The sequence below is a fragment of the Physeter macrocephalus genome, chromosome 7, assembly GCF_002837175.3.
Source record: "Physeter macrocephalus isolate SW-GA chromosome 7, ASM283717v5, whole genome shotgun sequence".
NCBI classification, from domain to species: Eukaryota; Metazoa; Chordata; class Mammalia; order Artiodactyla; family Physeteridae; genus Physeter; species Physeter macrocephalus.
This window is the reverse complement of record NC_041220.1, coordinates 141,218,714-141,245,978: the sequence shown is the minus strand read 5'-3', so window position 1 is coordinate 141,245,978 and position 27,265 is coordinate 141,218,714. Positions and strand designations below refer to the sequence as shown.

Genomic DNA, 27,265 nt, shown 5'->3' with positions numbered 1-27,265 from the left:
ACACAGGAAGCAGACAGGTGGCCGCCAGGGGCTGGCGGGGAGGGTGTTGGGGAGTGACTACTGCAAGGGTGCCAGTCTTCCTTGGTGGTGATGAAAATGTTCTGGAACGAGATAGAGGGGGCAGCCGCACATTGTGAACGCGCTAAATGCCACTGAATTGGACACTTTGAAATAGTTAATTTGGTGTTACATGAATCTCACCTCAATTTTTTTTTTTTTTTTTTTGGCTGCACGCGGGCCTCTCCCGTTGCGGGGCACGGGCTCCGGACGCGCAGGCTCAGCGGCCGTGGCTCACGGGCCCCTCGCCTCTGCGGCACGTGGGGTATCCCCCCACCGGGGCGCGCGAACCCGCGTCCCCTGCATCGGCAGGCGGATTCTCAACCACTGCGCCACCGGGGAAGCCCTCACCTCAATTTTTAAAAATTCACTTGCCTCCCGGGCTACTTTTGCAGTATCTTGAAAAGCTGATTATGGATGAAGAAATATGTCAGAGAGATATTAATTGAAAAGAGCAAGCAGCATCGTTGAGGCTGGCACCTAGGAAACACTCAACAGCTAGGAGCCATTATTATTATTTATCTGGGCTTTTCATGTTTTGCCCACATAGGTTTCCATGCACATAGAACATTTCTGGAAGGCTACACAAGAAACTGTGGACGCTACTTAGTTCCTTCCAGAGATGAGCAGGGAAAGAGACGTTTCACCTAATACCTCTCTGTTCTCTTGAAATTTTTCATCAGGAGCATGTATTACGTTTATGATAAAATAGTTTAAAACACAATTCTACTCCGAAATTTAAAAAAATGTTAGTTATTTTAACCCTCTCAATGAACAGAAGAGGAAAATGGTGCCCCGACCTCACTTCCTCCAAGAAGCCCTCCTGACGTCTAGGCACACGGCCTCTCAGCCGCAGAAGGATCCCACTGCCTGTCCCTGTTTCCTTGGCTGCCTCTCCCGTGAAACTGGGAGGGCCTGTAGGGAAGGGCCTGTTTGACTTATTCCTGAGTCCCCAGGGCTCAGCCTGGAGTACAGCTGAGTGAAGGAATGAGGCTCGGAAAGGTTAAGCTACCCACCTGAGATGACACAGTAAGTGGTTTTGTAGGGCGAGACCCAGGTCTCTGGACTTGGATTGCACTGCCCTCACCACACCCCTGCCTCTCTAGGACAGGCCTCATCCTCCCCATTGCAGGAACGCAGTTCCTGCCCAGTCACCATAAATTTCCAAAAGAGGCCACCTGGGAATCATCCAAATGGCTGCCAGCCCTGGTGCAGCTGCTACGGTATTTGGGGTTTGGGAGGAAAGGTTCTCAGGCCCCAAGAGGCAGCTGGGGATGCCCCAGGCGTGGAAAATGCCAGACAGTGTTCCAAGCAGAACCAACTAGGAAAGCCACAAAAAATAAGTGTGGTTTGTCCTCCTATGTTATCTTATCTGACATGTCAAAATTGAGATTTCAGGGCTTCCCTGGTGGCGCAGTGGTTGAGAGTCCGCCTGCCGATGCAGGGGACGCGGGTTTGTGCCCCGGTCCAGGAGGATCCCACGTGCCTCGGAGCGGCTGGGCCCGTGAGCCGTGGCCGCTGAGCCTGCGCGTCCGGAGCCTGTGCTCCGCAACGGGAGAGGCCGCAACAGTGAGAGGCCCGCGTACCCCCCCCCCCAAAAAAATTGAGATTTCAGCCTTCTAATTTTAGACACAAACTCTTCTGATATGGCAGAGTCCTTCCCAGGCAGAGCAGCTGCCACTGCCGGGACCATTTTGCTGATGAGAAAACCGAGGCCGGGGAGGGTTGATGCCTCACTCCAGATCACAGAGTTTTAAGTAGAAGAGGTAAGAGTGAAATCGCCCCTTCGGAGGCTAGAACGTGCCTGTGTTCACGGTGGCACCTCATACACGATGTGGCCCGGAATCAGGCTGCCTGGGTTTCCAATCACTCTGCCCTCACAGGCTGTTTGAGGATTAGGTACAAGCACTTAGGTCAGTCCCTGACACAGAGGAAGCCAGTGGCTCTTGCAGAGACAGAAGTTTGGGGTCCATATGTCCTTTACTGGTGACCTTCCCAACATCTGCTCAGCTGCCCTTTGGGAAAATCAACATCTCACCCTCCATCGCAACAAGAGTAGGGACGAGGCTCCAATCCTGCCTAGAAGATCAGGAGGCTTCCAGGAGCTCTGCCTATCTCAGGAGCAGCACCTGGCCTGGCTGTGGCCCTTTCTCCCTGCTGGCCGGCCAGCCTGCCTGTGCAAAGGCCAACAGCCAGCCTGTGGCCCACCAGTGCTGCAGGAGAGCCAGGCCTGTCCAGAGCAGGCTGACTTCAACCTCCCTGCGCTTAGCAGACGTGTTCTCAGCTGACAATCCCGTTGGCAAGCATCACCTGTGTGCTTTAAAACAACGAAGCACGAAGCACAAATCACAGTCCTGACCGAAGGGACTTCAGGAAAACGAGCTCATCCTTCTGTGGTCTGCTTTTTTTTTTTTTTTGCAACGTAAGTCAATCTTTATTGGAAACTGCAGTATTAATACATAACAATTCTTGTTACAGTAAATGTGCTTTGAAGAATTTTAAATCTGAGTTCATCTCCTCATCAGATTGCATAAAAAATTAAAATAGTATGAATTTACACACAATGGAATTGTCTCAGGATGTATGTTCCATTCCTTTGCATCGACTGACACCTTAAGTTCAATGCAGAGGTGAGGGGTGCCTTTAACACTAGAAGACAATGCTGACTTAAGTTGTTAAAAAGTAATAAGAGAATGGTCTTAAAAAAAACAGTATTGGACTTCCCTGGTGGCACAGTGGTTAAGAATCCGCCTGCCGGGCTTCCCTGGTGGCGCAGCGGTTGCGCGTCCGCCTGCCGATGCAGGGGAACCGGGTTCGCGCCCCCGTCCGGGAAGATCCCACATGCCGCGGAGCGGCTGGGCCCGTGAGCCATGGCCGCTGGGCCTGCGCGTCCGGAGCCTGTACTCCGCAACGGGAGAGGCCACAATGGTGAGAGGCCCGCGTGCTGCAAAAAAAAAAAAAGAAAAAAAAGAATCCGCCTGCCAATGCAGGGGACACGGGTTCGAGCCCTGGTCCGGCAGGACCCCACATGCCGCAGGGCAACTGGGCCCGTGTGCCACAACTACTGAGCCTGCGCTCTAGAGCCTGCGACTCACAACTACCGAAGCCCACCCGCCTAGAGCCCGTGCTCCGCAGCAAGAGAAACCACCGCAATGAGAAGCCCGTGCACCACGACGGAGAGCAGCCCCCACTCGATGCCTCTAGAGAAAGCCCATGCACAGCAATGAAGACCCAACACAGCCAAAAATAAACAAATAAAATAAATACATTTATTAAAAAAAAAAAAAACCTGCCAATGCAGGGGACACGGGTTCGAGCCCTGGTCCGGGAGGATCCCACATGCCGCAGAGCAACTGGGCCCGTGTGCCACAGCTACTGAGCCTGCGCTCTAGAGCCTGCGACTCACAACTACCGAAGCCCACCCGCCTAGAGCCCGTGCTCCGCAACAAGAGAAACCACCGCAATGAGAAGCCCGTGCACCACGACGGAGAGCAGCCCCCGCTCGATGCCTCTAGAGAAAGCCCATGCACAGCAATGAAGACCCAACACAGCCAAAAATAAACAAATAAAATAAATACATTTATTAAAAAAGAAAAAAAAAAGAAGGAACTGTTTCCTAGTCAGTAACAGTGGCTCCCCAGGGTCTCTCTTGAGTGGCCATTGTAGCAACCCTGCCGGGAACACTGAAGAGCTGGCCTCAGGTCCAGCCCAACTATTCTACCGACCACTGGTCTGCACAAAGACCTAGAGAAGACTCCAAGAGGGCTCAGGAGGCCAAGATAAGACACTTGTCGTCTCCAACACACCAATCCTGGGAGCACAGCATCCCCTGAAGCTCACTGCAGGCTCCCTGCACAGAGATGCCAGCCTCTCTTTGATCTCCCTGTCCCAAGTGACTTGATGTTGGTCCTGGTGATTCAAATAAGATTACCCCAGAGGTTTTCTGTTCTTCAAGGGAATAGGGTTGGGAAAGAGACAAACCCTTTGAAACATGTTAAGATCAACTCTGCAACTTTCTACCTGAAAAGATCAGACCCTCCTCCACAGCATGTCATGTGCAGGCTCCTTTCAAAAAGCTCAGGTTGAGTAATAAACGGCTCAGGAGAAAAGAACACACCAACATTTGAGAGGAGATGCGAGTGTGGTCCACTGTTGAAGAGCTATCCTTCAAGTCGTGACCTCAAAACTTTTTTGCTCATCTAAGCCTTAAAAAATTTGGGAGAGGGACCCCCGATGTACTCCCTTGTATATTTTGACTCTCTCAACTTTGTATAAGTTGGTTCTCAGTTTTTTACCCTAAATTTACACAGTTGCAAATAATGTAACTTCCGAAGTATTGAAAATATTGACATTTAAAAAAAAATTGTTACTTCACTCTTTTAAATATAATCAGTGGGGACTTCCCTGGTGGCGCAGGGGTTAAGAATCCGCCTGCCAATGCAGGGGACACACGTTTGAGCCCTGGTCCGGGAAGATCCTACATGCTGTGGGGCAACTAAGCCCTTGCGCCACTACTGAGCCCGTGTGCCACAAGTAATGAAGCCCGAGCACCTAGAGCCCGTGCTCTGCAACAAGAGAAACCACCGCAGTGAGAAGCCCGCGCACCACAACGAAGAGTAGCCCTTGCTCACCGCAACTAGAGAAAGCCCGCGCGCATCAATGAAGACGCAACGCAGCCAAAAATAAACAAATAAATTTGTATAGATAAATAAATAAATAAAATCAATGGAATCTAAATTCTGTAGAAATTTGACCCCCACTTACCCTCCACTTAAAAACTTGTGAACAAGCTCTTTGACAATCGAACATACTGTTTTGTTTCTTTTCCTCTGTGGCTTTATATTTCCATTCTACTCCCTCCAGAATTTTATCCTAATTTAATAGCATATATTTGTATACCCAAAGTATTTTACTGTTATCCAATCATTAGTTTTTCTCTAACAAAAATCCTTATATAAATTGAAATTAATCTCCTTTTACTCCAAGACTCTATGGGCTTAAAAAATTTACTTTTGGATTGAGTTACCATTACCAAAATACTTAGTAAAAATCTCTTATGTTACACATTCTGATACTTATTGAACATAAAAGTAAAAATTTAGTTGAAATTTTTTGAGACCCCATCCAGGCCCTGCTGGCTGAATTAGCTCATGATATCCACGGATGAAAATTACTTATAGCTAAAATGAGACATGGTTCAAGGTAGGTTTTATTCCTTTTTTGTATTTATAGATATAAGCATGGAAATAATTCATTCATATAAATACATCTATGGGAAGGGAAGCACTTGTTTTTTTTTTTTTTTTTTGCGGTACGCGGGCCTCTCAATGCTGTGGCCCCTCCCGTTGCGGAGCACAGGCTCCGGACGCGCAGGCTCAGCGGCCATGGCTCACGGGCCCAGCCGCTCCGCGGCACGTGGGATCCTCCCGGACCGGGGCACGAACCCGTGTCCCCTGCATCGGCAGGCGGACTCTCAACCACTGCGCCACCAGGGAAGCCCAGGGAAACACTTTTGTTATAGAAATGTCACTTAATTCTCTGAACTCCTTCAAAGATATGTGGCCCCCCCCAAAAAATCACATAATAGTGATTCATTATCTAAATTATTTTTAGTGATCAGTCAGTGGGTGACTTGGTTAGCGTCTTCTCAGTTTGACGGAAACCACCTGGTTTGCACAGGGATTTGTCACCTAGTTGTCACCTAGTTGTTAGAGTCCTTCACTTTCTCAGTTCCTAGGAAAGCGCGCCAAAAAGAGTTGACCAAAAGTTATCCAGGAATATCATACCTGTTATTCTTTCATTTAAAGACATCTTGTTTAACCTCACATACACAGAATGAATTGGGAAATTTTATTTATTTGGGCTGCATTGGGTCTTCGTTGCTGCACGCAGGTTTTTCTCTAGTTGCAGCGAGCGGGGGCTACTCTTCACTGCGGTGCGCAGGCTTCTCACTGTGGTGGCTTCTCTTGTTGCAGAGCACGGGCTCTAGGCACACGGGCTTCAGCGGTTGTGGCACTTGGGCTCAGTAGTTGTGGCTCGTGGGCTCTAGAGCGTAGGTCAGTAGCTGTGGCGCACGGGCTTAGTTGCTCCGAGGCATGTGGCGCTTCCTGGAACAGGGCTCGAACCCTTGTCCCCTGCACTGGCAGGTGGATTCTTAACCCCTGCGCCCCCAGGGAAGCCCCAAAAGTAATCTTCTGATGTTCGACTCTCTGGTCTTTGCTGCAAAAACTCCTCTATATCCTGGCTCCTCCCTTGCCTGTTCAGAGCAGTCTGAGGCAGGAGATAGATGGGCTCCAGGCCGGACATTTCCTCGTCTATAAAGCGAAGTGATGGAGGTAACTTCCTTAGGGAATGCCGGTAGGGATTTAAAGGGAGCAAAAGCATGGGTCAGTGCCAGGCTGGATAAGCACCCCGCGGGGTGCTGCCCTGCAGCCCCACCAGGCAGGGCTGCCCCTGTGCCCCTCCGTGTTCCTCAGCCCACACTCGCCCATACTCCCTTTTCCTCTCTCCTGTAGCACAACCCTTACACACACACACACACACACTCCTACAATCAATCGTTCAATGAGTCTTTACTGAAGATGTGTGAGCACTGGAGCAAGCTATACCTGGGCATGTGATGTGAGCATGACACACCTGACCTCGTGTCGGGGGGACACAGGTGTTGAATAAAAATAACACCACCAGTGATTTCATCACGATTGTGCTGAGGGTGTTGAAGGCAAGTTCCGGGCGAGGGGAGCACACAGCAGCCGGTGGGTCAGGGAACGGTTCCCAGGAAGACAGCGGGTCCGTGCTGGGAGGAGGCTGGGAGCACGGCTGGCCAGGAAGGAGAGGAGTGATGTGGACATGCAGCCCTGCTGCGGGAGCTGAGCGGAAGGACGCGCTGTACAGGCGGCATTGTGCCTTTTGTTCCCTTAGCTGACCCCTGACCACAGCCCTTCCCCAGATGGCCCTGGATTCCCCACGCCATTTGTAAGGAAACAAAAGAAGAGCCAGCCTGAATCCACGTGTATGAAGTTGAGAAACAGGCAAAACCAAACCCATAGAGACAGGAATCAGAACAGGGGTTGTTTTCGGAGGAGGAGGGGAGTCAACTAGAAAGGGATGAGAGGGCAATGGATTTGGGAGGTGGAAATGCTCTTTATCTTGATGGGAGCAGTGGTTACAGAGTGTATACGTTTGGAGAAACTCATCAAATACTTAAGTTCTGTGCATTTTACTTCATGAAATTATTCCTAAAAAAAGAGAGAGGGGGGCTTCCCTGGTGGCGCAGTGGTTGAGAGTCCGCCTGCCGATGCAGGGGACATGGGTTCGTGCCCCAGTCCGGGAAGATCCCACATGCCGCGGAGTGGCTGGGCCCGGTGAGCCGTGGCCGCAAAAAAAAAAAAAAAAAAAAGAGAGAGAGAGAGAGGGAAGGAGGGAGGGAGATAAGAAGGAAGGAAGAGCGGGAGGGAGGGAAGAAAAAGTCAGCGATAAGATAATATGAGATGAAGAATCAGAAAAATAAAATAAAGCAGAGTCAGCCTGGTGACCTCAACCAGGTTGTTTAACCTTTGTGAACGTCAGTTTCTCCATCTCCAGAAATGAACCATCACCTGGAAATCTGCGCACAGTGCCTGGTGCCCAGGGGCACGTACTGGGCCGTTCTGGTCCCCTCCCTCTCCCCCTCTCTGGACCACACCGTCCTCACCACGAACAGGAATAAGGGGCTGATGGCTGCTTAGAGAGGCCCCCATAAGCTCTGCAAGCATCTCTGCCCAAAACTGGCCTCTCCATCCTGCCGCCTGCCTCGGCAATGTCAACCTTTAAAACATTCCTTTGTTTGCTTTCTAAGTGCGCAGTATGGTTCAGAGGTATCCGCGGCTGAGCTGTGTTCACCTCCTGGGACCATGCAGCCGGCAGCTCCTCTGTCGAGGGGTCGTGGCTCGGCCATCCACCCCGATCTCTTAGAGCCCTCTGGCTGCTTCCATCTGCAGGGGGAGGACCTCGCAGTGACGGTGGTGACACTGAACAGAACTGTGTCTTATATGTCGCTAATAACCCTGGGATCGTGCGCAGCCCTAGAAAGCACCTCAACACCTATTCCTTCAGTACACCTTGGCCTTGGCCTGGTGCCAGGCCCTGGTCAGGGCACTGAGGACACATGGAGTGACCACAACGTGACTTTCACCTTGGGATGAGAATCAGGTCTGGGGACAAGAGAAGGAGAGGCCTGGGGAGAGGTGGAACAGGGCAGTAGAAGCTAGATGGTGAAGGGTTTGCAGGTCGGAGCAAGAAGTCTGAATTTTACGTGTCCACACGAGGGGTGTGGGGAATTGTTCAGCCAGGGAGTGGGAGAGCCATGGGAGAAAGACAGTATTGCTGAGATTGCTGCCTCATTTCTTCCCTTCCAACAAAACCCTGTTTTAAATGTGTCCCACCAAAGACTACATTTCCCAGCCTCCCTTGCAGCCAGGTGTGGCGTGTGAGCTAGTTCTGACCAGTGAGACATAGGAGAAGTTGGTAAGGAGAGCTCATTAAAAAGGGGACCGAGAGCTGCGCACCTCCTCTTCCTCCTGCTTTACGCCTGGGGTGAAGACATGAAGCTTGGAGTTCCAAGTTATTCTGGACCCTGAAGTGACCTCTGGGTTAGAGGCCAGGACTCAGGAGGGCAGAGCAAAGAGATATGTTAGTTGTTCCTGATCCCAAGCCAGTGGCCAGTAGTCCAAGGCTGTCTGGCAGACTGCTGACTTAACCCTTGAACTGCCCCGAGCAGAAATGCATTCAGCTTTTCACAGCCAATTCAGAACCTGTGATACCCACCCCCCTAACCCTATGCCCCTACACACTCCCATCTCTTGTCAATGTACCCCTGTCCCCCAGTTTCTTAGGCCAGAAACATGGGTGGCACCCTCCACCCCCTCTTTCTCATCTAGAAGCCCCACGAGACAGGGCGGGGTGGGAAGAGCCCTAATTTGCAGCATTTGACAATGTCCAGGGTGTAAATACTCACACCACAGCCAATTTCAAGTCACCAGCGTGACATCACTGAACGCGGAGCCAGGAAAGGATGTGTCGACTCCACGAACCACGGCGCGCCACAAAGGCAGGAGTCGCCACTTACACGGTGCGTGTGTCTTTTCCCTGCTGGTCTGGAACGTGTCGGCTGTGCGCACCATCACGCACCTGGGGTCTAGTCCGGTGTCTATTGCGTCGTGGGTGCCGAGGAATGAATGGAAAGAAAGAAGGGGAGGTGAACCTGGAATTGGACATCTATTTCCTCCGTGTCAGCCGGGGTTCAGCAGAGAAACGGAGATTCATTTTAAGGCAGGGGCTTACGTAGTTGTGGGGTCTGGCTGGGCGTGTCTGAAATCTGCGGGGCAGGCCTGTGAGCTGGAGACAGGCAGGAGTGGCCGTCCACAGGCGGAATGTCTTCTTTTTCACGGAAACCTCAGGTTTGCTCTTCACGTCTTCAGCTGATTGGATGGCACCCACCCACGTGATGGAGACGACCTCTTTCACTTGAGTCAACTGACTGTAGAAGGAACCACGTCGACAGATGCATTCACGGCAACACCCACCCTCGAGTTTGACCTAATAACTGGGAAGAGGAACCTGGCTGAGCTGACACATAAAGTGACCAGCACACTCGTCTCAGGTGAGGATTTTTTTTCCTCTCTCTTGGAGGTCCCTGCTGTACTGATTTCTCCCCGGAGCATGCCCAGTGCATTCCGAGTAAGTATCTGGGGTGGCCGGTCACCCACGTCCAGGGAGCTTCCTGACGCACGGTGGGCCTGCATCCTGAGAGCACGGCCACCCTCTCCTCTCTCCCAGGTCTGGCAAGAGTAGCCCATCTGGCTGGCGAGGCACCGGGACTTTGGTATCTGTGTGCAGAGCCCCCGTTGGAGCCGACAAGGAGCAGATATGGGCGGAGCCCAAGGTTCAGGGCTTTCAGGGTCACTGTCCCCACCGTCGGCCCCTCTCTGGGAGGATCCTGGACCCATCAGAGATGGCCGGCTTTTCCTTTCGTAGCCCTGAGCCTGTGAGGTCTCCCTGTCCTCCTGCTCCCTGCCCTGGGGCAGGTGGAGCTCATGGGCACAAGTTATGCTCCTTCGAGTCCACTCTTCTCAGTTTCCACATTTGAGGCCTCTTCGCCAGGCAGCTCCCATCTTTGTGAATGCCCGGTCTGCCATCCGGGTCGCCTCCTAAGGTCTTGGGCTTCTGTCCAGGGTGATGCTGTGGCCCTGGTACCCAGAGCCAGGTGAGAAAGGGCCCACCTCCTTGGAGATGGGCGGAAAATAGTCTTCCTGTGTTAAGCTCGACACTGACGCTGACTAGCCTCTTCCAGGGTGATGGGTTATGCCATTTTCCAAGAGGAATCGGGCTCGGGGAGATTAAGTAGCTTGCCCTAAGTCACACAGTGGAGTCGGGGCTGGATTTAGCCCTGATGTTTCAGGCCGCTTACTGACCCCCCCCCACACACACAGGTCTGCTCCACAGTGGAAAGAGGTGCCTCAGGCTGTCCCACCTTAGACTTGAGCTGGGCATAAACCCTGGGCCCTGGGGCAGCAGGGAGGGCCGTACAGAGCTCCGCGCCACTAGGCACTGAATCAAAGTCAGATGACTACAAGAGCCCTACTGGTCATGCGAAGTTCTGAGGACGACCTGGCTTCCCAGTAAATGGCTCTAATCAAGTTGAGCGTTGGTAGCAGGCGGGACCATTGGGCACCCGGCAAGGAAGTGGTGTTCCCACCTGGGGATGCCTGGAGAATTGCTGATCTGCTGTCCTTGCTGGGAAGAGGATTTTCTGGAAGGAAGGGCTTTACGGGCTCTTTCTTACTTAACACAGCCATGAGGAACAACTGTCATTATGCCCATTTTACAGATGAGGAGACTGAGGCTGAGGGAGGTTTTTACTTGTCCAAGGTCACACAAAGGTAAGCAGCAGAGGCAGGTCCATACGGCAACAAAACCCTTATTGTTTGAACAATATCACACAAACTCTTTGCAGAAGCTAGTCCCAAGCCCCCCAGAGGTGATATTAATTCCAGAGGAGGCTTGGAAATCCACATCCAAGCTCATAACCAGAATTTGATTCTGGACCCTATGAGTCAGCCTTCCAGGGCGGAGTAAGGGGACAACCTAGAACTGCAGCCTCTAACAGGCTGGGGTCCATGCCTGGGTGCAGCTGAGGCAGAGGCAAGCTTCCAGCAGTGCCCCTCCCTTTTCGGCTGGCTCCTCACTCCTGTCTCCCATCCTGGGCTCCCGGCCAGGTCTGGAGCCACCTCTGCTCCCTACCCAGCCTGGGCCAGAGCAGCTGCAGCCTATACAGACCAATACAGGCCAACCTGGGTGTGCCCATTTCCAGGAGCTGAATGTGGTGCTGATAGCAGGGTCCCCGGGCCAGGCCTTGCCCAGGATGGAGCACCCCTACACCCCGACTGTCTTGGAGCCCATCGCTTGGCCTGGCTAACTCCCCAGCCGCGGTTGGTCTCCGGGTGCGGCTAGTGGGGCGTGTGTGGGTGGTGGACTGAGCCTGGAGTTTAGCAGGGCGACTGTGGGTGAGTCATCTCCCTGGACCTGTTTCTTCCTAGTATTATGGATGGTGTCGTTGACAGCTGACATTCCTCTCTGCCGTGCACTGTGCTAATCACTTTACAGAGATAACCTCATTTATTTTTTTATAAATTTATTTATTTATTGACCGCACTGGGTCTCCGTTGCTGCGTGTGGGCTTTCTCTAGTTGTGGCGAGCAGGGGCTACTCTTCATTGTGGTGCATGGGCTTCTCATTGTGGTGGCTTCTCTTGTTGTGGAGCACGGGATCTAGGTGCACGGGATCAGTAGTTGTGGCACGTAGGCTTCAGTAGTTGTGGCTCGCGGGCTCAGTAGTTGTGGCTCGCGGGCTCTAGAGCGCAGGTTCAGCAGTTGTGGCACATGGGCCCAGTTGCTCCGCAGCATGTGGGATCTTCCCGGACCAGGGCTTGAACCCGTGTCCCCTGCATTGGCAGGCAGATTCTTAACCAATGCGCCACCAGAGAAGTCCAGAGATAGCCTCATTTAACTCTCATAACAACCCACAAGGCAGCTACTATTATCACCTCCGTTTTACAGACAGGAAACTGAGGACCAGAGAGCTCGAGTGACTTGCCTGAGGTTACACAGGTAGTAGGCGGCTGAGCCAGGCTTTGAAACCAAGCAGTCTGGCTCCGGGGCCCACACTCTGAGCCCCTCCACTCCCCATAACTCCAGAGGCAAACTGTGGTGGGAGGACCGTGGACGCAGTGTAGAGAGGAAGCCACAGCTACCTATCTGTGCCTCAGTTTCCTCATCTGTAAAATGGGAAAGAGTATGTCTCCCTTACCCAGCTCCTGAGGTGAGCGTTCATTTAACAAATCCTTAACGCGCAGGTACCATGTGCTGGCCAGGCAGGCTCCAGGAGCCTGGGGTGGAATGGTGAACAGCACAGATAAGCCCCTGCCCTCCCAGCCCTGGCATTCCAGTGGGGGGACAACAGACAGTGAACAAGCTAGCAAGAATATTCTAGCTCAGGTGATTGAGTGACATAAGAGGTCTGAAGGCTCGCAAACCACAAAGGTTCTATGAATGTCCCTGTCCTCCACCGAAAGGGGGCCCAATGTGTGTTAGGGTTGTTGTGGTTAATAAGATTTTATCCTTATCTGCCAGGTGCTTTTACCTGTACTACCTGATTTTGCCCTCCCCACGACCTGTATGGTACGTTTTATTACTTCCATCTTACACACGAGGAAACTGAGGCTCAGAGAGGTTAAGCAACTTGCCCAGTGTCACACAGCTGGTAAATGGAACAACTTGAATTCAAAGAAGCCCCCTGATTCTAAGTCCAGGGCCTCCTATGCTTGAGGGAACACAATATGTTACGGGATTTAAACACACTGAGAGTTCTTATTTTAAGAGTTTAAGATTCAAATCAGTAATATCTAACGTCAGGGGAGTAGAAGAATTATTTTGTGCATTAGTTCAACCTTGTTCCAGGCCCCATCCCAAGAGGCCTGGGTGGGGGCCATGGTGGAGATGGGCCCCTGGAGATGAATGAGCTGTAGGTGGCCCTGCCATCCAGAAGCTCAGGGTTAGTGAGGGCAGATTAGATGGGAACCGGAATCCCAGTGATGCTTTGAGGTGCCCCAACAAGTTACGGGTGAGCACTCTTTCCACACTGGCATTTATTAAACACTTCCCATATGACAGGGCAGGACGGGACTGGCCCCGCGTTCTGGTTCTGGGCCTGTCACTCCCTTGCTGTGTCGCTTGGGGCAAGGCCCTGCCGTCTGTGGACATTAGGGCATCACGAGGGTGTGGGCTGCCTGGCACGGGGTCCTCCAGCCTGACCCTGCTGACACCAGGAAGAAGGTGGGGCTCCATCGGATGTGTGGGAGGCCAGGCAGACACATGCCTCCCTAATGATTGTCCAGAGATGTGGGGCCCTCACAGGGGACAGCCTGGGGGTGCCTGTCACTCCTGGAACCTGGGGCAATTGCCCGGGGCCAGGTCATCAGAAGCCAAGTGACTCTGAGTACAGGCTTTGGGGTCCAAAACCAGGGTTTGGGGCTTCCCTGGTGGCGCAGTGGTTGAGAGTCCACCTGCCGATGCAGGGGACGCGGGTTCGTGCCCCGGTCCGGGAAGATCCCACATGCCGCGGAGCGGCTGGGCCCGTGAACCATGGCCGCTGAGCCTGCGCGTCCGGAGCCTGTGCTCCGCAACGGGAGAGGCCACAGCAGTGAGAGGCCCGCGTACCGCAAAAAAATAAATAAATAAAAATAAATGCAAACATATACATTCTCATAACCTCTGGCTCGCTCTCTCTGTCTCTATCTATCTATCTATCTACCTATCTATATTTATCTATCTATGTAACTATATCTGTATATCCATAGAGAGACAGAGAGAGAGAAAAGGCGAGAGGGATGGAGGTAGGGAAGGAAGAAGGGGAGAGAGAGAGAACAGCCACATTTGTGACTTCAGGGAGGGTAGCTGTCTGTCTGGGGATAAGGTCTGGACTGGCACTGAGTAAATACCCCTTTCTATATTTTAAATTTCTTTTTTAAAAAAATTAATCATTTATTTATTTGGTTGCCCTGGGTCTTAGTTGCGGCAGGTGAGCTCCTTAGTTGTGGCATGGGAACTCTTGGTGTGGCATGCATGTGGGATCTAGTTCCCTGACCAGGGATCGAACCTGGGCCCCCTGCGTTGGGAACGCGGAGTCTTAACCACTGTGCCACCAGGGAAGTCCCTACATTTTGAATTTCGAATCATGTGATTGTTTTGCCTATTTAAAATCTCCTTCAAATTAGACATATCTATTTATCATATTGATCATTCTATGCTCAGCATGACCTGCAAGAGAGAGCGAGACTCCTGCCCACCTGGCAGACGAGGTGACATGACTTGCTCAAGGTGACTCGGGGAAAACGTGGGAAAGATGGGCCCTGAACCCAGCTCCGTCTTACGGGACACTCTCCCGGGGCATCAGGTTGGTGGCTCTGAGACTACGGCTCCCCGGCTGCGGTCAAGGGGCTGTGCTCCGTCCAGAGGACAAGCCCACACGGCCACTCCTCCCGGCCTCCGGCTGGGGCAGCACCGCAAGTGTCTTCACTCCATCTGGCAGGTCTCACTGGCTCGGTGTGAGAACCTGCGCCACAGGCCTCAGCTCTGCAGGGGGAAGAACTTAAAATAGCCCTGCCGAGCGGCCAGCGGCTGGACTGTGGGCAGCAGGCATGCCTTTCCCATGACTTGGGTCCTGCAGAGCAGAGGACTTCCCTGAGCCCTCCTGTGTGCCGGGCCCTGGGCCGGGCAGCCGGGAGGCAGCGCTGAGTCAGGCACAGCTGCCTGGGGCGGGACACGTCCCGGGCAGCACCGTGGGGTACGGGGCCTGGGAGGGGCTCGCACTGGCCAGGTGCAGTAGACGGTGCAAGAGAGACCTCTCACCCAGTCACAGGGGTGGGGCAGGGAAGGCTTCCGGAAATAGGTCACATGGGTGAACGCAGGAATTAAGAAGAGGTGGGTGTATGGGGGCGCGTGCCAGGCAGTGAGAACAGCATCGGCAAAGGCAGAGGTATGACGAGTGTGACCCATCAGGAAGGGCAAGTAGCTGGGCATCTGGGGGGTGGGGTGCCTGTGAGAGGAGGAGGAGGGTCTGTCTGGGGAAGAAGGCAGGCCCCATGGTAAGGGCAAGATGGGACTGTGGACCAACGCGGTGGAGCCGGGGTGAGATGTCGGATCAGCATCTTAGAAAGACTGCGGGTTCCTGAACTCAATGAGACGGTCACCCCCAGGCTGAGACTCCAGTTCCCCGCATGTTCCTGCCACAGGCGCTATGGAGGCCTCCTCCAGCTTCCGGCACGTGCAGCTCTTTTCCTGAGGGCTCTCTCTGGCTGCCAGAATGCATGCCCCCTCCCCACCTCCTTTCACTCCCACCAGGAGCCCTGGCGCCTCAGGTGGGGTGACTGAGTGCCAGGTGCTGCCTGGCCACTGGTTCGATGATGCACCTGAACTGGCTGCCTTCTCGTCCGTCTTGCTTCCCTTTTCTCCTGCCAGCCTTTCCTCGGGTCACATACTGTGCTAGTTGCCTGTCATTGCTATAACAAACGACCCTGAACATAGCAGCTGAAACAACACACACTTATTTTATTTTTTAAGAAAATTTATTTATTTATTTATTTAGGGCTGCGCTGGGTCTTCGTTGCTGCGCGCGGGCTTTCTCTAGTTGCAGCGAGTGGAGGCTACTCTTCGTTGCCGTGCGCGGGCCTCTCATTGCGGTGGCTTCTCCTGTCGCTGAGCAGGGGCTCTAGGCGGATGGGCTTCAGTAGTTGCGGCGCATGGGCTCGGTAGTTGTAGCACGCGGGCTCTAGAGCGCAGGTTCAGCGGTTGTGGAGCACGGGCTTAGTTGCTCTGCGGCATGTGGGAGCTTCCCGGACCAGGGCTCGAACCCATGTCCCCTGAATTGACAGGTGGATTCTTCACCACTGTGCCACCAGGGAAGTCCAACACACACTTATTATTTTATAGTTCTGGGGATCAGAAGTCTGGCACAGATGTCCCTAAATTAAGGTGTCTGCAGGATTGCGTTCCTTTCTGGAGCCGCTAGGGGAGAATCTTTTCCCTGCCTTTTCCAGCTTCTAGAGGCTTCCTGCATTCCTTGTCTCATGGCCCTTTCCTCCATCCTCAAAGCCAGCAGGTCAAGTTCTTCTCACATCGCATCTCTCTGATCCATTCCTCTGTCCTTCTCCTCTTCCACTTTTAAGGACTCATGTGATTAGATTACTGACCAGATAATCCAGGATAATCTTCCCATCTGTGGTCTGTAACCTTATTCATGTCTGCAAAGTTCCTTTTGCCGTGTAATGTAACAGATTCACAGGTTCCTGGGATTAGCAAGTGGACAGCTTTGGGAGCCGTTATTCTGCAGACCTCACCTCCAAAATGACCCATTTGCACTGAATCCTTGCCCCAAGGTCTGATAGGGGCCTCAGACTAAGAACCTCAAACCTTAATCCTGAGCCCCTCGCTCCCCTCCACGTGCCCCAGCTCTGGTCGACATTGCCCCCGCTTCTCTGAGAGTCTTGGCAGTTCAGCCTCCAACAGACATTGGGTTTTGCTGAACTTTCACCCTGAATTTACCTCCTCCAAGTCCACACCCCCTGACCAAGGCCCTGCCCACAGCTCTTGGAGTCTCTCTTAAACCAGGACAATTGAGGTTAAAAGCCAGGCAGAGAATTGGAGCAACACTTGGGATGGAGAAAAGGGCACAGCTCTGGTCACGGCCAGAGCTGGGTTCATATCCTGCCTCTGCAACTTCCTTGCTCTGTGGCCTCTGGAGACTCACTGGTCCTTTCAGAGCCTCGGCGTCTTCACCTGACAAAGGTGTGAGGGGCCTCAAGGGGTGACTGAGCAGGTTAGAGAGTTGATGGTGGGAAGTGCCTGGCGCACAGTGGGCTCTCGGGAAACAAGAGCTGTTGTCAGGGACCAGGTGGCTCTAGCCCTAGGTGGTTACCATCTTTTTTTATAGAAAATATTAATGATAAACAAATAAGTGCTTTGCTACCACCCTGAACTGCCAATCTGGTTAGGGGCCGAAGAAGTTTGTTTGTTTCCTGGATGCAAAGAACCAGCTGATTTCTCCAAGCCTGGTGCAACTGACAGTCATCCCAGACGACACTGATGCCCTCTGGAAGGTAGCTGGAATGTTGGGGTAGCATGGGAGAAGGAGGGGGCTCTTCAGAGGACCCACAAGCACCCTGGCTTCAAAAGTGGGCCCTGGGCCAGCCACCAGGGTAATTAGGCCCGATGGTCTTGAGGTAGAAATTCTAAACCCCCTTGAAATGCTATAAATCAAGCCACGCATGGGAAGGGTGTCTGATTTTATAGCAACTTTCCCCTTCAGGTAAGTCTTCCATGGAACCATATGTACTCTTCTTTCCATTTGACGGTGGAAATAAGTTAGATGATGGATTTTGATGTTTTTTGGCATTAAATTAATGTGCTGTTCCATGCGAATATTGTTAGATATTCCCCTTGATCATGTCAATTGGATGGAACGTGGTTTTCTTTTAGCCTTTTGTTCAAAAGAGGTGGATGAAATAGGAATTTCCACATGATTCCTGAGTGGGTTTCGTTGTTGTTTTGTTTTTCAAAAGCTGGGTTGAAGGAACATCTACTTTGCAGGAACAGCTGGGTAACTTTCTGCCAACTAGATTGTCTGCAGAGACTTCTAGTGCTTTTCTCCATCTTCTTCCCCAGGGCAACCAGGACCTACCCCCTCGGTGGCTTACTTCCCGCCACCAGGAATGCTTGGGACAAGCCAGGGACTCAGCAGTGGTGGTGGTGGTGGGGGGGGGGGTCATAGGAACGGTCACCAGGGAATTTGTGAACACACTGCCCCCAGCACCATGGATGGGAGAAGCCCAGTCACGTGGGAAAATACGTGACTGAGGGAGACCAGGCTTTGGAGCCAGTGAGCCCCGTCCCAGCTCAGCCACTTCCTGGCTGTTCGACCGTGGGCAAGGTTGCTACTTCTCTCTGCTTCCGTAAAATGGGAGAGCAACGGCACCTGCCTCGCAGGATTGTGAGGAGTTGATGCGCCAACACATGTAAGGTCCAGAAGGGCACCCAGCGCTCAGGGAGTACTCAGCAAATACTAGGCCTGCTTACGAGGCCTCCGTGGCTAGTTGAGCGAGTGGCAGGGAAATTAATTCATCTAAAATATCAGGACAGGGACACCATTTTGCAAATGAGGAATGAGGCATGAAAAGAAACGCACCCTGGCAGCACTATTGACGGTAGCCAAAAGGTGGAAGCAACCCAGGTGTCCATCGGTAAACAAAGTGGATCCATACAATGGAATGCCATTGAGCTTTAAAAAGGAGGGAAATTCTGACACTTTCTACCCGGATGGACCTTGAGGACATTACGCTCAGTGAAATAATCCAGTCCCCAAAAGACAAACTCATCGAAACAGAAAGTGGAACGGTTGCCAAGGGCTGGGAGTGGGCAGCAGGCGTGGGGAATGGAAGTTATTGTTTAACGTGCACGGTTTCAGTCTTGCAAGATGCAGATTACGGAGATGGATGGTGGTGAAGGTTGCACAACATTGCGAATGTATTTAACACCACTGAACTGTACCGCTGAACTGTATACTTAGAAATGGTTAAGATAGTATATTTGATGTTACAGGTATTTTATGGCAATTAAACATTTTTCAGAAGGAAAAAGCAGTGACCCAACTTGCCCAGGTCCTCCTGCTGGGAAGCGTGAGAGGCAGCATTCAGACTCAGGACAAAGTGACACCCCTCCCAGCCAGTGGTTCCCCAACACAAACCTCCCTGCCATGTGTCTGTTCAGTGGGTACAATTCAGGGGAAGAGCGTGGCGCCCAGAAAGAGAGCTGAATGCTTTACTGAGGGAAAACACGCAAGGTGACCCAGGAGAGAGGAGCAATCAGTGGGCGTGAAGTCAGGAGGATGGGGTGTCGGGCAACTTCTGCTGTGTGAGCTTTGGCACACCACTCACCCTCTCTGGCCTGCTGTGTGAGGGTTAGGTCAGGAGGGCATCCAGATCCTTCCAGCTCTAAGGTCTAGGGAGGGGCGAGATGAGATGCCCAGATACGTGCTGACAGCTCCAACAGGCCTGAGTGCCCTCTGCCACCTGAAGATCCTTGCTGGGTGCTGGGAACTGCCTTCTCACTTGGGTACCTACCGTGTACCAAGCTCTATTCTGGGCCAGGTCCCTGCCCTGGGGCTGATGTCCTATTGGGGAGGACAGGCAATAGACAAGTAAATAAACAGAAACAGAGCCTATGAAGAAAGAAACATGAATAATATGGTAGGGTTTTTTTCACTGGCGGGGCCAATGCTCCCGGGAGTTTCCGGGGAGGGGAGGCAGCCCTCTGGATGGGGCCCAGGAAGGCATCCTGGAGAAGGTGGCATTTGTGTCCCCAACCTTTGTCCCAGCCAACCAGGAGTACGAGAGATAAAGAACTTGGGGGCCCAGTCTTGTGGGGAAGACAGACACGGCAGCAAACACATCACACATAACTACAGGGCAGGAGAGAGCAGGGCGGCAGACCACCTCACAGGAGATTTTCCTGGACAAAAGGACACATGAGCAGGACTTTGGAGGATGAATATGTTAATCCGGCTGAGAAGTGCACCCCAGGCTTTGGGTCAGGACAGGCAGGGCAGGTGGACGTTCCTGCCACCGAGGTTTCCCAGTCTGAGCTGAACGGGCTTTAGGGATCCGCCACCCAGTCCCACTTTTCCATGTGGGAAACAGAGGCTCCGAGAAGTAAACCACCTGCCCCTGGCGGCTTGCTCTGTGGCACGCTCTGTGCCATGAGCTTTACCTGACGTATCTTTGGCATTCTCTGATCTTTATTTATTCATTCAACCAGTATTTATTCTGAGCACCTGCTGTGTGTGAGGTCCTGCGCTAGGGGCTGAGAATGCAGCAGTGCTCAAAGTAGACAGAGCCCTAGGGACTTCCCTGGAGGTCCAGTGGTTAGGGCTCCGCGCTTCCACTGCAGGGGGCGCGGGTTTGATCCCTGGTCACGGAACTAAGATCCCCACAGACCACGCAGTGCAGCCAAAAAATTTAAAAAAAAAAAAGGTAGACAGAGCCCTGCCTGCCCTCCTGAAGCTTACAGTTAGAGAATCCATGAGCCTGGAGTCCATGCTCTGCAACAGGGAAGCCACCACAATGAGAAGTCTGCGCATCGGAACAAAGAGTAGCCCCCACTCACTGCAACTAGAGAAGGCCCGCGCGCAGCAACGAAGACCCAATGCAGCCAAAAAAAACATAAATTTATATATATATTAAAAAAACGCATTTGTGAAAAAAAAATAATTAAAAATAGATGCCCTCTTTAGCCAGCCTTCAATGCTATTGTCCCAAACTTGCAGGGCTGGAGAGGTCCTTGGAGCTCAGCCTGTCTAGACCATACTAAGGGCTTCAATATCTCTTGCAAGATCTCAGCTAAGTGATCAGGCCACACACACATACTCCACTTACAAGTTTCTCACAACTCCTGAGAAGGTCAGTCCCATCTTGGGACACCCATGGCTATTTAAAGTGGACACAGAACTAGAAGGGAGAGTCGGTTTCCAATGCTGGGTCCAGTCACCTGGGACAAGTCACTTCAGCCCTCTGAGCCTCAGCGTCCTCACCTGTTAAATGGGACCCGTGGGGCAGTGGATGAGGTTGAAAGGAAATAGTATAGGTGAAAGTTCTTTGCACAAAATATGTACATAGTAGGTGCTCAGTAAAAGCTTCCATTGCTCACAGTCCAAATATGTACAACCTTCTTGAAGGCAATTCCAGGTACAGCAAGAATTCTGAATGCTCATTCCCTGCACCAGGTATGTTTTTTTTTTTTTAAAAATATTTATTTATTTATTTGGTTGCGTTGGGTCTTAGCTGTGGCACGCAGGATCTTCATTGCAGCGCGTGGACTTCTCTCTAGTTGTGGCGTTTGGGCTCCAGAGCGTGTGGGCTTAGTTACACTGTGGCATGTGGGATCTTAGTTCCCTGACCAGGGATCGAACCCACGTCCCCCTGCATTGGAAGGCAGATTCTTAACCACTGGGCCACCAGGGAAGTCCCCCAGGTATGTATTATTAACCCTCTCTTACAGATAAGGAAACTGAGGCTCAGTAGTCACCCAAAGTCAGACAGCTTTGGCCACAGTCTGGCTCTTGGCACTATACAAACTTGCCACTTCCCATGAGTCTGAGATATGGTTGGAAGTCAAGGGCACAGGGTCACCAAGAGGACCTTCCTTTTTCTCTCTCCTTCACAGGTGCACACATGGCACTGACAACTTTGCAAGGGAGGAAGCAGGAGCCCTAAGAAAGGACATAACTTGCCCAGGATCACCAGCAAGTGAGAGCCGAAGTGTGGCTCCTTCTGACACACGGCTCCTGAATGGTGGCCTTGCCTTGGGGACATTTTTGAACTGAGATTTGATCTGGCACCCGGGAGACCTGAGGACCCCCCCCCCATGCAAACACCTCCAGAACATGAAGCATATCATAACTGCTCAATCCAAATGTGTTGAAGAGGTAAATGAATTATTCCATAGAACACCATAGATTCACGGCTTCCACCTACACTACGAATAAATTCCAAACTCCTTGCCATAGCCTACAAGGCCAGGCTTGATCTGCACTCTGTTCACACACAAACACACACACACACACACATCCCACCTCTCCAATGTCACCTGGAATCCTCCAGCCATGCCAAACTGCTTTCATTTTCTCAGTGCACTATGACCTCCCCTGCCTCAGGACGTTTGTATGTGCTATTCCTCTGCACACACACACACACACACACACACACACACACACATTCCACCTCTCCAATGTCACCTGGAATCCTCCAGCCATGCCAAACTGCTTTCATTTTCTCAGTGCACTATGACCTCCCCTGCCTCAGGACGTTTGTATGTGCTATTCCTCTGCCTGGAATACTCCCTTCAACCTACCTTCCAGTACTGATCACAAAGACCTGGGTCCTTTTCATTTTCCAAACCTCAAGCTGAATATCACTTCCTCAGAGAAGCCTTCTGCTGATAAACGTCTAAGTAGATAGTTAAGTAGATTCCCCGTTTGTTTCTTCTTAGAGCATTTAACAGGTTAGTAATGATATATTTCTATTTTTTTTATAGTTGGTTTCCATACTTAGTTTGTAAGTTCCATGGAGCCATGCTCGCTTTACTTACCAATGTGTACCAGGAGTCTAACACAGTGTCTGCCAAGTTTGTTGAATCAGTGGACAGAAAGATGGAAGGCAAGAAAACTAGATTTGGGATTGACAGGGACCTGGCTGTTTCCCAGTCCTGAATCTGTGAACCAGCTGAACTGTAAACGTGTGAAAATTACTTCAATTCCCTGAGCCTCAGTTTCCCCCTCTGTAAAACAAAGATAATAATAGACCCTCCCTTCTTGTGAGAATTAAATGAGATAGTGTGTGTAACACACAAGACCAAGAACATAGAAGGTGTTATGGGTTGAACTGTGCTCCCCCCAAAAGATATGTTGAAATCCTAATCCCCAGTACCTTAGTGACCTTATTTGCAAATAGTCTTTGCAGATGTAATTAGTAAAGATGAGGTCATATTGAGTAGGGTGGGCCCCTACTCCAATATGATTGGCATCCTCATAAGAAGAGAGAGACAGACAGAGGAAAGATGGTCATGTGACAACCAAAGCAGAGATTGGAGTAATGCATCTACAAGCCATGGAATGCCAAGGATGGCTGGAAAACAACAGAAGCTAGGGACTTCCCTGGTGGTGCAGGGGTTAAGAATCCGCCTGCCAATGCAGGGAACATGGGTTTGAGCCCTGGTCTGGGAAGATCCCACATGCTGCGGAGCAACTAAGCCTGTGTGCCACAACTACTGAGCCTGCGCTCTAGAGCCCGCGAGCCACAACTACTGAGCCTGCGAGCCACAACTACTGAGCCTGCATGCAACAACTACTGAAGCCCACGCGCCTAAGAGAAGCCACCGCAATGAGAAGCCAAAGCACTGCAACGAAGAGTAGACCCCACTCGCTGCAACTAGAGAAAGCCTGCGTGCAGCAGTGAAGACCCAACGCAGCCAAAACAAAAACAAAAAACAGAATCTAGAAGAGACAAGAAAGAATTCTTCCCTAGAGCCTTCAGAGGGACACAGCCCTGCTGACGCCTTGATTTCAGACTTCCAGCTTCCATTGCTGTGAGACAACAAATTTCTGTTGCACTTTTTACGGCAGCGCTAGGAAATGGATACAGTAGGCACTGAACAAATGTCAGGTCAGTGTGCCTTCCTTCATTTTTGCTCTATCACGTTCTGTTATGTACACGTCGTCCCTGGGAGACGGTGCGGTCCTCAGAGCGTCCGCGTCTGATCCACTTAGCACAGCCCTGTCCTGAGAGTGCAGGAGGTGGGAGTCAGGCATATCAGTGCCCTCCTAAGGGCCCTGTGCCCTTAGCACTCAGAAGACAAGGGCCGATTTCCTGTCGTTCTTTCCTGGCTGGGAACTGCCCCGCACTGCGCACTGACGAGAATGGTGCGAGAACTGGTCTGGCCCAAGACCTGGAGGTAAATGGAGAGGATCTCGGTCTGCCCAGGCTTCCCAGCGGTGGGACCTGCTTTCCTGAAAGGCAACCCCTCTTATGCCTTCCCAGCCCCTCCTCCTGGTATGGCAGCAGGGGAGCCCCTTCTGATGGAGAAGAGGGGATGACCACCTTCCAGCTCCCCTGCTCCGGGCTTTTAAATATCACCTGGATGGAGCGTCCTCTCCTATGGAAGGCCTGGTGTCTGACAAGCTGCTGGTAGGCTATGCTCACAGTTTAATACCTTGGTTAAAAATCACCTCCAAGCCCTTTGCACGTCAGTCGCCCAGATGCAGGGTCCTCCTGGGTGTAGAAGGGCAAACCAGTGCAGAGGAAGCCTCTGTTACTAATAATAACAAACCATCAGTGCTGAGGCCAGGAGGTCGGGAGGTGTGGTCAATGCCTAGCCTTCAGGCTCCAGCAGAAGGACTTCAGCCTTGCTTCCCACCCAGACTCACGAGGGGGAGGCGGTTTCCCCAATCGCAGGAAGGGGCTTCACTTTCTGGGCAATCAGGAGACTGGTGTTTGCTCCGGGAGGGTGCTCTGGTTGTTTCTATTTTCCAGGTTTGGAAGCCAGCTCAGAGAGAGCAAGTAACTTGCTCAAGGTTGCACAGCTGCCAAGCCTCAGCACTGGACCCCCACCCTGGTCGGCCGGACCTCAGAGCCTCATTGCAAGGTCCTTTCTGGAGCAAATTTAATAGGGCAGAACATGAGGGCTCTAGCTCAGCGGCTGGGGGGAGGGCACTGATTATTTGGGGAAGGCAATGAGTTAGCTGTGGACATGCTGTGGTGCGGGTCCCCACCAGCAAGGTGACAAGTGCAGGAGGCAAGTCTGGGGCCTCAGAGAAAGGTCAGGGTGAGGAGAGAGATATACGTGTCCCTCATCTCCATGGTAGTTCAAGCTGTGGAGCAGATGAAACTTTCCCAGGAGCCTGCTGAGTGATGGGGTGAAGTGGTGGAGTGAGGGGGAACAGAGGAAGAAGGGACCGGAGCTGGGGCTGGCGTTTACGGAATGTTTCCTGTGCACCGGGCACTATTCTGACCCTCTACATGGATTCACGTATCCCCCTCACAACAACCCTCTCAGGTGGATACTATTATTATTATTATTATTTTAAATATATATATATATATTTATTTTTATTTATTTATTCTGGCTGCAGCGGGTCTTAGTTGTGGCATGCGTGCGGGATCTAGTTCCCTGACCAGGGATCTAACCTGGGCCACCTGCATTGGGAGCTTGGAGTCTTATCAACTGGACCACCAGGGAAGTCCCAGGTGGATACTATTATTATTACACCATTTTGCAGATGAGAAAACTGAGAGGCTAAATAGCTTACCCACGTCAGCAAGCTAATAAGTGGTGGAGCTCTGCTTCAACCCAGTGGGCTTAACCACCGTACTACCCGACCTCTAGGCTGGCCCGTCGCTGGCGCCACTGTTGAGTTCTCCGTGGATTGGGGTGAAGGGGTACGAATGAGGAAAAAGCCAGCAGCCATCGGAACAAATTTGGAGGAATAATGGCAAGACCGTGCCTCTGATTTTGTTTGGCCTCGAACACAGCTAACAGCCAAGCAGGCCAGGACGACTACCCCTCCATCTTCTCATGGAAATGGAAGCCTTGTGAAGGTCAGTGGGTTCCTCAAGGTCATACTGTGAGGCTGTGTCGGAGGCTTGACCTCAACTCTCCAGATGCTGGAAGGGTATCTGGCACCCCCAGGAGGAATGCAGGGCTGCTCAGAGGAGGGGCGGTCGGTCAGGAGGGGCTGTAGGCCCAGCTGGCCACCTTGAGTGATGACATCCAAGCTGAGATGAACGTTAGAATCCTGAAGGAGGGGATGGGTCCCAAGGGGAGTCAATGGGGAGCTTCTCTGGTCGGGGGATCATTCACTGAAAAGCTGGCTCGGGATGGACCCTCAGGACACAGCGGGGCACAGTTTAAAGAGCAGGGCTATGGTCAAATCCCGGTGCTTTTGCCACACAGTAGCAGCACGGCCCGGGGCAGGCCACCTAAGCGTGCACAGCGGGGTAACCTTCCCACTGCCGCCTGATGTGTGGGATCACTATAGCGTGAGTAAAGCCCCAGGTACACAGCTGGGGGCTCAGTAAATGGGCTGCTATTGTCAGTGTTGGACACAGCTGAGGTTTGTACACATTCTTTGATTTAAGCCCTCCAGAGCCTTCGGCGTCTCTAAGTGCACAGCGGGGTAACCTTCCCACTGCCGCCTGATGTGTGGGATCACTATAGCGTGAGTAAAGCCCCAGGTACACAGCTGGGGGCTCAGTAAATGGGCTGCTATTGTCAGTGTTGGACACAGCTGAGGTTTGTACACATTCTTTGATTTTTAAAATCAAGCTTTATTTTCTAGAGCAATTTAAGTTTCATAGCAAAACGGAGCAGAAAGGACAGAAATTTCCCATATGCCTCCTACCCTCCCTCCCTAGCCTCCCACTTGTATTAAAGTGTAGCTTCATTGAAATTTTGTTTCCAAAGTTCACTGGAAAAAGAAAAGAAACAAAAAGGAGACTTTTGAAACCTTCCTGCCTAAGTCCCTTGCCGTGTAGAAGGGGAAACTGAGGCCCAGAGAGGGAGAGTACATACCCAAGGTCACAGAGCCAAGGAGGCCTGAGCCCTGCTTTCTATCAGCGTGGGTTGCACAGCACCAGCAAGCATCCTGGACTCAGCCTCACCCTGCTGTTCACCACGCATACATGGGGTTACAAAGCTACTGCCCCAGCTGGCATCCACCGAAATCCTTGCTGGAATCCAGAACATCAAAGTCAGAGGGCACTGGAAGTTGTCACATTCCCCCTCTCGTTGCCTTGTCCTCGTGCAGGGGTTAAAGAGCCGAGACAGGTGGTTCTCAGACTGGAGAAATGAATGCTCACAGACATACACAGAGGCCAAGACGGTTTCTCTTTACAAAATCCTTAAATGGGGCTCCAGAGCGCAGGCTCAGTAGTTGTGGCGCACGGGCTTAGCTGCTCTGCAGCGTGTGGGATCTTCCTGGACCAGGGCTTGAACCCACGTCCCCTGCATTGGCAGGCGGATTCTTAACCACTGTGCCACCAGGGAAGTCTGAACCCACATGCTTTGCCACCCTGCCTTTGACATTCCGTAAAGCTTTGGAAGCTCGTGGCTTGCTCTGGGGCCTGCAAGCCGCAACCACTGAGCCCGCATGCCACAACTACTGAAGCCCACGTGCCTAGAGCCCGTGCTCCGCAACAAGAGAAGCCATCGCAATAAGAAACCCGCACACCGCAGCCAAAGAGTAGCCCCCACTCAACGCAATTAGAGAAAGCCCACACGCAGCAACAAAGACCCAACGCAGCCATAAATAAATAAATAAATGGCGAAAAACAAATAATCTGAAGGCAAGGGGGCTGGATTTTTTGTTTGTTTGCTTTTGTTTTTGTTTTGGCCGCACCACAGGGATTGAACTTGGGCCCTCAGCAGTGAGAACAGAGTCCGAACCATTGGACCGCCACGGAATTCCCAAGGGGGCTGTTTTGTTAAGGAAACAAAGTAAACAAGATATTTTCATTCTCTAACCTGTAATCTTGCCCCACCACCTCAAAATCATACTAATACTAGTTAAT

General features: G+C 51.9%; 1 long non-coding RNA gene across 1 annotated transcript; it reads left to right on the top strand.

Moving 5' to 3' along the window:
- Nucleotides 1–15,102: 15,102 nt before the first annotated feature.
- Nucleotides 15,103–21,795, top strand: LOC114486627 (uncharacterized). The gene is made up of 3 exons (XR_003680708.2): nucleotides 15,103–15,129; nucleotides 17,083–17,248; nucleotides 21,366–21,795. It is a non-coding gene; the product is annotated as an uncharacterized lncRNA (long non-coding RNA).
- Nucleotides 21,796–27,265: the final 5,470 nt, after the last annotated feature.